Below are 10,548 nucleotides of genomic sequence, written 5' to 3'. Positions count from 1 at the left end.
TGAATATTCTGACTTAGCCAAAAGAACACTTCCCTCTGGCTGGTTGGGACACCAACGACCTCTAGCCTCCTATGAGCTTGGCAACCATCTTGTTCAGTCGCCTTGACTCTTTGTTAGAACCTGAGGCATTTTCTTAAACACAAACTGCTTCCTATTGAGCAAGGACTCAAGAAGACTCCAGTGGGTATTTCCAAGAGCTTGTTTTCTTCTTGACTTCCGTCTTCTGGGAATCATTGCCTTTTCATCACTCCAGCCTTCCTAACTTCCAATCTCTCTTTCCTCACACCAGGGAGACTCCCATCTTTTCCTTGGAATCTCCTCCCTTCCCCCACCATCCAGAACTACTCCAGGTGAAAAGCCGAGTGAATCCTGGGGATCCAGTTTTTTTTGTTTGTTTCTTTGCCTGCTTGCTTGTTTTCCTTTTCACAGGGTTCACAAAAGTGCCTTCCTTTACCATGTTTTAAAGAGTTAGATAAATATAGATATACATATAGATATAGATATAGATATAGTTATAGATATAGATATATCTATAGATACGGATAGATTTTTTTTCTTTTCCAATTCCCCACGTGATTCTGGTTGGTTTCTTTTCCTCTAACAAGGTTTGTATGAGGTTTCTAGGGGTGCTATTAGAAGATACCACAAGTTTAGTGGCCGAAAAAACGGAAGTGGATAGTGTCTCAGTTCTAGAGGCTACAATGTTGGTAGGCCATGCCCCTTTTGTAGGTAGTAAGGAAGGATCTGTTCCAGGCCTCTCTCCCAGCTTGAAGGATTGCCCTGGCTTTGGACTTCTTCACATGGCCTTCTCCCTAAGTGCATATCTGTGTATCCCCAGTTTCCCTTCCTAGAAGGAAACAAGTCCTCCTGAATTAGGGGCTCAGTCTATTCAAATATGACCTTATCCTAGCTAGTGACATCCCAAGGGACCCTATTTCCAAAGAAGGTCACGCTCCCAGGTGCTGGGGTTTAGGACTGGGATAGTTTATATGCACACACACACACACACACGCACATATTTGTGTGTGTATATATATATGTATATACATATATGTATATTCTATTTGTATTTTTATTTTTTCCTATTAAACATTTTTGTTCCGAATCTCAGTCTTCCTTCCTAACATTAGAATGTTAGTCAAATGCTTTTGGTGCCTCCTGAACAATTCGACCACCTCTATCTCCTCAATTTCCATGAATGTTATTGTTACCTAAAGTCGCCTGCCATTTTTTTGACAGCAGTTGGCATCTTTTTGGAGTTTACAGTGTTTTTTGTATGGAGTATCTGTTTATAGGCTTATGAAGGTGACTTTCATCCTCCTCTTTCCTTCTGAATATGTTTCTTTTTGGGAAAGTAAATTCTCTAGTCTTTTAAAAAAAGGACCCAGAAAAGCAAACGGGTTCTTCTTTGTAAGTCTACATTCCTTTTTCTCATATTGTATGCACTTGAGGTGACCAGAGATTTGGGGGCAGACTACATTTATCAGCGTTTAAAAGAAAAACATGTATATTAAATTGAAATGAATTTAAATTAAATACGTTTAATTTATTTTAAGAATTAAAATTTAAATCAAAGTTGAAAATCAAAAATTTAAATGAAGTATATTTTAAAAAAATATGTATTTTTAAAAAGGGACCTAAAAAGGGATGAAGCAGACAAAATGCAAGACAACGGACAGCAATTGAGGGGATCAGTCATTTCACGTAATGTCAATGGTTAAATTGGTTAGACTGCATCAACACCGACATCTACACAAAATGATGTGCCGCTTCTACGAGATACAGAGTCAGCTCACCAAGGCAAAAACAAAATTCGGTAGTATCGAACACCTAAAATTGAACAACTCTTCTACCAACCCACAAGGGGACATCCTAGCGAGTATAAGAAGTGATAGAGGAAACACTGAAGCTATAACAACTGGAAAAAAAGGAGTGAAATTTGTATACAAAGATATCCCACGGGAATGTCCAAAGTATTCGAATCAGGAAGTGAATTACTCAGCGTCATCGGATAGAAGTTAACAATTCAAAAAATTCACTGGACTTCTGTGACATACGAACAAAGGTTGAAAATCCTATTGATGAGAGCACCAACACGAGGACTTCATCTCTCTGAAGACTTTATACAGTCTCTGCCCAGCCAGTCTCCACCCAGAAAACCATCCAAGCAGACTGACGGGAATTTAGGATCTAAATCAATGGGATGTCCAATATGTGAAGATGTTACCTGTGTTAATAGAACAGGTTCATCGATTGGCTGATCGGTATTGTAAGGTGTCAATGGACCCCACCTTGATGGAGAGATCCAATGCAACCGCAGTTCCCTATCTAGCAAGTGCCTGTGTACGTGGATAAGCCCATCCTTCTCTTTCCATGGAAACGAAAAAGACTAGGCATTCCCCAGCAAACGTGAAGAAAGAAGCGAGAGCAAGAGTGAGGGAGAAAGAGAGTGAGAGGAGAATCTGATGGGATCGGGTTTCTTACAAAAGGACTCCTGAGATGACCAGAGAAAACAGACAAACAGAAAAGGGCAGACGTTGACAAAGCGGTGCTCAATGACGTGAATATGCCCACGGAGCATGAGAGCCGAAAACGCTATTGCAGACTGATGTAGGCGAAATCCGAAAGAGGACATCAGAAGTTTTCTGGAAGATACAATAAGAAAACATTCTTAGGATCTGGGGAGGTGGCAGAGATGAGTGGAACAGGACACCAAAAACGGGAAGCACAAGGAAGGTTGGGGAGTTGGGCTCTACTCATTCAAAGTTTAAAAACAAAAAGTCTTGCCCACCAAATGACAAGACTAAAACGATGAAAGGCTCTTTGGAGATACCAGCTAAGGAACTGTATCGAAATCTAGATAGCATAACTAGGCATCAAGAAAGAAAGGTAGGTAACTTAAAACCCATGAAAATCCTGGAACAGAAATATCCCAAGGAGAAAAATATCAGCCAATAAACACATGAAAAGATTCCTGAAATCCTCAGTGATCACAAAAAATCAAAGGAAAACACAATGTGTTAGTGTGAACACAGAGAAAGCAGACCCCAAAAAGTGTTGCTTAAGCCAACGGATTGAAGAGGGAAAAACTGGTTGAATCATGGAGTGGGGCACCAGGGTGGCTTCCTTGGGAAGCATCTGCTTTCTGCTGGGCACCTGATGCCAGGGTCTTGGGATCAAGCCTAAGCCCTGCCTGGGGCTCTCTGCTCAGCAGGAAGCCTGCTTCTCCCTCTCCCACTTGCCCTGCTGGCACTCACTCTCAACTTGGGCTCCCGCTCTCACTGGCTCTCTCTTTCTGTCAAATCCATCAATCAATCAACCAATTCCTTCCATTCAATAGGGAAAAACAAAGTGTTGACGCATGGGGTCCTAATGAACGACAAGAATATTGAGGGCTGTTTTATTATCATTTTTTTTTTAAATGTTATGGCTTCCTTTGAGAGACAGAGATCAGAAGTAGGTAGAGAGCCTTGGAAAGAGAGAGAGGGGAAAAAAAGCTCCCTGCTAAGCAAAGAGCCAGATGCAGGGCTGGATCCGCAGGCTGGTGCCTCGCTACATACACCGTGAAAGGCTGCAGCACCTCCAAGAGTCCCGTGGGGATCTCCCTGCACAGACTGCCTGGCCCTCCCTCCTCGGGGCGGCCGCCTGGGCGCCGCCCTGGCCTCCTCCCTTAACCAATCTGCAGCCAGGGCCAGGGCCGCCCAAGCGAGTGGGCTCAGACAGCACTGGAGGCGCTAGTTGCTGCTAGGGTTGTGGCTCCTGGGACTCAGCTGCTCCAAGTGGCGGCTGAGGGAGCCCGGCCCTGGGAGGGCACAGCATCTCGGGCTCCTCCTACTTGTCCTGGGGCCTGGTCGCTTCTCTCCCCACCCCTCCCACTCTCAACCATTGTTCCGCTCTCTGAAGGGTTTCCCTTGTTTGTTTTACTGAAAGAGCCCACGGGAGTGGGCCAGGTGGGCAGGGCAGGACCAAGACAGAGTCTTAGTGGACTCTGACCTGAGCCCAGAGCTTGTCTCAGGGCTCAATCTCAAGAGCCTGAGATCCCTACCTGAGCCAGATCCAAGAGTTGGGTACTTCACTGAGGGTGCTGCCCACGTGCCCCTCAGCTCTTGTTGACCCATTTCTGGAGACGGGCGCCTGGGTGGCTCCCTTGGTTGAGCGACTGCCTTGGGCTCAGGTCATGACCCCGGACTGGACTTGCAGGATCTCGTCCCACCTCGGGCTCCCGGCATCTGGGCAGTCTGCTTCTCCCTCTGATCTTCTCCTCTCTCATGCTCTCTCTCACTCATTCTCTCTCAAATCAAGGGAGAAAATATTTCCAAAAAATTTCTTGAGCCTTGTTTTATGGGCTTGAATGTGGGTGATCTCAGTGAGTTTTCTCATCAGAACGCAGACACCTTGAGGATGGCCATGCCTTCTAAGTGTAGCCTTTGTTGGTCGGAAATGTCTTCGTTTTCTGGTGACGGATCGGGTGTCTTCCTATCGTCTCTTGTGAAGACCTAGGAAAAGCAGCCTTTTAGGATGCGTTTGGGTACGGTCTAGCCCTTTCATCGTTTTACTCTTCACAAAATCGAGACTATCCTCTGCACCCTTCTATGGATAGTTGATTTTTCACGGACATGTTTCGGTCTTTTCTTGAAATAGAATTTTAATCGTTCGCTCTGAAGGTCATTGTGGAAATGTGGAAGTTGAAGTCTACTCCCTCGGTTATTGGGTTTCCTTTTTCCCGTCTATTCCTCCTTCCCTTTTGAACTGCCTTCCTGTCGATGACCTGAGTCATTGGAGGCTGCTCTCTGCCTTCTATGATTGGCTGTCACGCGGGCAGTGAGATATTATTAGGCAATTCTGACTCTTTCTAGAGTTGTTCTCCCACTCATTGAGGGAATCTGTAGAGTAAGCTTTCTTTGAGGGATCATTTCATCCTGCTCTAACTCATGATCCTTACCGGGTCTCTACTGAATATTCTTACTTAGCCAAAAGAACACTTCCCTCTGGCTGGAGCATGAGAGCCTAAAACGCTATTGCAGATTGATGTAGGCGAAATCGGAAAGAAGACATCAGAAGTTTTCTGGAAGATACAATAGGAAAATATTTTTAGGATCTGGGGAGGTGGCAGAGATGAGTGGAACAGGACACCAAAAACGGGAAGCACAAGAAAGTTTGGGGAGTAGGACTCTACTCATTCAACATTTAAAAACAAAAAGTCTTGCCCACCAAATGACAAGACTAAAACTATGAAAGGCTCTATGGGGATACCAGCTAAGGAACTGTATCGAAATCTAGATAGGATAACTAGGCATCAAGAAAGAAAGGTAGGTAACTTAAAACCCATGAAAATCCTGGAACAGAAATATCCCAAGGAGAAAACCATCAGCCAATAAACACATGAAAAGTTTCCTGAAGTCCTCAGTGATCAAAAAAGAGCAAGGGAAAACACAATGTGTTAGTGTGAACACAGAGAAGGCAGACCCCAAAAAGTGTTGCTGAAACCAACGGATTGAAGAGGGAAAACTTGTTGAATCATGGAGTGGGGCACCTGGGTGGCTTCCTTGGGAAGCATCTGCTTTCTGCTGGGGAACTGATGCCAGGGTCTTGGTATCAAGCCCTGCCTGGGGCTCTCTGCTCAGCGGGAAGCCTGCATCTCCCTCTCCCACTTGCCCTGCTGGCACTCACTCTCAATTTGGGCTCCCACTCTCACTGGCTCTCTCTTTCTGTCAAATCTGTCAATCAATCAACCATTTCCCTCCATTCAATAGGGAAAAACAAAATGTTGACGCATGGGGTCCTAATGAATGACAAGAATATTGAGGGCTGTTTTATTATCATTTTTTAAGATTTTTTTGCTTCCTTTGACAGACAGAGATGAGAAGTAGGTAGAGAGGCTTGGAAAGAGAGAGAGGGGAAAAGAGGCTCCCTGCTAAGCAAAGAGCCAGATGCAGGGCTGGATCCGCAGGCTGGTGCCTCGCCACTTCCTCCTTGAAAGGCTGCAGCAGCTCCAAGAGTCCCGTGGTGATCTCCCTGCAAAGCCTGTCTGGCCCTCCCTCTTCGGGGTGGCCGCCTGGGCGCCGCCCTGGCCTCCTCCGTGGACCAATCTGCGGCCAGGGCCACGGCACCCCAAGCAAGCCAGCTCAGACAGCGCTGGAGGCACTACTTACTTCTAGGGCTGTTGCTCCTGGGTCTCAGCTGCTCCCTGTGGCAGCTGAGGGAGCCTGGCCCTGGGAGGGTGGGCAGCATATCAGGCTCCTCCCGCTTGCCCTGGGGCCTGGTAGCTTCTCTCCCCACCCCTCCCACTCTCAACCATTGTTCTGCTCTTCGAAGTGTTTCCCTTGTTTGTTTTAGGGAAAGAGAGCAGGGGAGTATTGGAGGTGGGAAGGGCAGGAACAAGAGAGAGTCCTAGTGGACTCTGCCCTGAGCCCAGAGCTTGCCTCAGGGCTCAATCTCAAGAGCCTGAGATCCCCACCTGAGCCAGATCCAAGAGTTGGGCACTTCACTGAGGGTGCCGCCCACGTGCCCCTCAGCTCTTGTTGACCCATTTCTGGAGACGGGGGCCTGTGTGTCTCCCTTGGTTGAGCCACTGCCTTGGGCTCAGGTCATGACCCCGGACTGGACTTGCAGGATCTCGAACCGCCTCGGGTTCCCAGCATCTTGGGCAGTCTGCTTCTCCCTCTGATCTTCTCCTCTCTCATGCTCTCTCTCACTCATTCTCTCTGAAATCAAGGAAGGAAATCTTTCCAAAAAATTTCTTGACCCTTGTTTTCTGGGCTTGAATGTGGGTGATCTCAGTGAGTTTTCTCATCGGAACGCAGACACCGAGGATGGCCATGCCTTTCTAAAGGTGCCTTTGTTGGTCAGAAATGTCTTCATTTTCTGGTCACGGATCGGGTGTCTTCCTATTGTCCCTTGTCAAGCCCTGGGAAAAAGCAGCCTTTTAGGATGCGTTTGGGTACAGTCTGGCCCTTTGCATCATTTTTCTCTTCACAAAATCAAGACTATCCTTTGTACCCTTCTATGGTAGTTGATTTTTCACAGACAAGTTTTGGTCTTTACTTGAAAAAGAATTTTAGTCCTTCGTTCTGAAGGTCATTGTGGAAATGTGGAAGTTGAAGTCTACTACCTCGCTCGTCGGGTTTCCTTTTTCCAGTCTATTCCTCCTTCCCTTTTGAACTGCCTTCCTGTCGATGACCTGAGTCATTGGGAGGCTGCTCTCTGCCTTCTATGGTTGGCTGTCAGGCGGGCAGTGAGATATTAGTTGGCAATTCTGACTCTTTCTACAGTTGTTCTCCCACTCATTGAGGGAATCTGTAGAGTAAGCTTTCTTTGAGGGATCATTTCATCCTGCTCCTAACTCATGATCCTTACCGGGTCTCTACTGAATATTCTGACTTAGCCAAAAGAACACCTCCCTCTGGCTGGTTGGGACACCAACGACCTCTAGCCTCATATGAGCCTTGACAACCATCTGGTTCAGTCGCCTTGACTCTGTCTTAGAACCTGGGGCACTTTCTTAGACACGCACTGCTTCCTATGGAGCAAGGACTCAAGAGGACTCCAGTGTGTATTTCCAAGAGCTTGTTTTCTACTTGACTTCCTTCTTTCGGGGACCCATGGCCTTTTCATCACTTCAGCCTTCCTGAATTCCAATCTCTCTTTCCTCACACCAGGGAGACTCCCATCTTTTCCTTGGAATCTCCTCCCTACCCGCACCATCCAGAACTACTCCAGGTGAAAAGCCGAGTGAATCCTGGGGCTCCGGTTTTTTTGTTTGTTTGTTTCTTTGCTTGCTTGCTTGTTTTCCTTTTCACAGGGTTCACAAATGTGCGTTCCTTTTCAATGTTTTAAAGAGTTAGATATATATAGATGTAGATATAGATATAGATAGAGATATATATATTTATACGGATAGATTTTTTTTTTTCATTTCCAATTCTCCACGTGATTCTGGTTGGTTTCTTTACCTCTAACAAGGTTTGTATTAGTTTTCTAGGGGTGCTATTTGAAGATACCACAAGTCTAGTGGCCGAAACAACAGAAGTGGATAGTGTCTCAGTTCTAGAGGCTACAATGTTGGTAGGCCATGCCCCTTTTGTAGTAGTAAGGAAGGATCTGTTCCAGGCCTCTCTCCTAGCTTGAAAGATTGCCCTGGCTTTGGACTTCTTCACATGGCCTTCTCCCTAAGTGCATATCTGTGTATCCCCAGTTTCCCTTCCTAGAAGGACACAAGTCCTCCTGAATTAGGGGCCCAGTCTATTCAAATATGACCTTATCCTAGCTAGTGCCATCCCAAGGGACCCTATTACCAAATAAGGACACGCTCCCAGGTATTGGTTTTTAGGACTGGGATAGTTTATATGCATACACACACACACACACACACACACACACACACACACACACACGCACGCACATATTTGTGTGTGTGTATATATATGTATATACATATATGTATATTCTATTTGTTTTTTTATTTTTTTTCCTATTAAAACATTTTTGTTCTGAATCTCAGTCTTCCTTCCTCTCATTAGAATATTAGTCGAATGCTTTTGGTGCCTCCTGAGCAATTTGACCACCTCTACCTCCTCAATTTCCATGAGTGTTATTGTTACCTAAAGTCGCCTGCCATATTTTTGACAGCAGTTGGCATCGTTTTGGAGTTTACAGTGTTTTTGGTATGGAGTATCTGTTTATAGGCTTATGAAGGTGACTTTCATCCTCCTCTTTCCTTCTGAATATGTTTCTTTTTGGGAAAATAAATTCTCTAGTCCTTTAAAAGAAGGACACAGAATAGCAAACTGGTTCTTCTTTGTAAATCTACTTTCCTTATTCTCATGTTGTATGCACTTGAAGTGACCAGAGATTTGGGGGCAGACAACATTTATCAGCGTTTAAAGAAAAACATTTAATTAAATTGAAATGAATTTAAATTAAATACGTTTAATTTACTTTAAGAAGTAAAATTTAAATTAAAATTTAAAATCAAAAATTTAAATCAAGTACCTTTAAAAATATGTATTTTAAAAAAGGGATCTAAAAAGGAAGGGAGCAGACAAAATGCGAGCAACGGACAACAATTGAGGGGATCAGTCATTTCATGAAATGTCAATGGTTAAATTGGTAAGACTGCATCAACACCCACATCCACAGAAAATGATGTGCTGCTTCTACGAGATACAGAGTCAGCTCACCAAGGCAGAAACAAAATTCGGTACTATTGAACACCTAAAATTGAACAACTCTTCTACCAAACCACAAGGGGACGTCCTAGGGTGTATAAGAAGTGATGGAGGAAACACTGAAGGTATAACAACTGGAAAAAAAGGAGTGAAATTTGTATACAAAGATATTCCACGGGAATGCCCGAAGTATTCGAATCAGGAAGTGAATTACTCAGCGTCATCGGATGGAAGTTAACAATTCAGGAAAGTTCACTGGACTTCTGAGACATACGAACAAAGGTTGAATATCCTATTGATGAGAGCCACCAAAACGGGGACTTCATCTCTCCAAAGACTTTATACAGTCTCTACCCAGCCAGTCTCCACCCAGAAAACCATCCAAAGACTAAGGGGAATTTAGGATCTAAATCAATGGGATGTCCAATATGTGAAGATGTTATCTGTGTTAATAGAACAGGTTCATCGATTGGCTGATCGGTATTGTAAGGTGTCAATGAACCCCACCTTGATGGAGAGATCCAATGCAACCCCAGTTCCCTATCTAGCAAGTGCCTGTGTATGTGGATAAGCCCATTCTTCTATTTCCATGGAAACGAAAAGGACTAGGCATTCCGTGGCAAATGTGAAGAAAGAAGCGAGAGCAAGAGTGAGGGAGAAAGAGAGTGAGAGGAGAATCTGATGGGATCGGCTTTCTTACAAAAGGACTCCTGAAATGACCAGAGAAAACAGACAAACAGAAAAGGGCAGAAGTTGACAATGCGGTGCTCAACGACGTGAATATGCCCACAGAGCATGAGAGCCTAAAACGCTATTGCAGACTGATGTAGGCGAAATCCGAAAGAGGACATCAGAAGTTTTTTGGAAGATACAATAGGAAAACATTTTTAGGTTCTGGGGGAGGTGGCAGAGATGAGTGGAACAGGACACCAAAAACGGGAAGCACAAGAAAGGTTGGGGAGTAGGACTCTACTCATTCAAAGTTTAAAAACGAAAAGTCTTGGCCACCAAATGACAAGACTAAAATGACGAAAGGCTCTATGGGGATACCAGCTAAGGAACTGTATCGAAATCTAGATAGGATAACTAGGCATCAAGAAAGAAAGGTAGGTAACTTAAAACCCATGAAAATCCTGGAACAGAAATATCCCAAGGAGAAAACCATCAGCCAATACACACATGAAAAGATTCCTGAAGTCCTCAGTGATCAAAAAAGAGCAAAGGAAAACACAATGTGTTAGTGTGAACACAGAGAAGGCAGACCCCAAAAAGTGTTGCTGAAGCCAACGGATTGAAGAGGTAAAAACTGGTTGAATCATGGAGTGTGGCACCTGGGTGGCTTCCTTGTGAAGCATCTGCTTTCTGCTGGGGACCTGATGCC

This window comes from Lutra lutra, chromosome 13, assembly GCF_902655055.1.
Source record: "Lutra lutra chromosome 13, mLutLut1.2, whole genome shotgun sequence".
Taxonomy (NCBI): Eukaryota; Metazoa; Chordata; class Mammalia; order Carnivora; family Mustelidae; genus Lutra; species Lutra lutra.
This window is presented reverse-complemented; position numbering follows the sequence as displayed.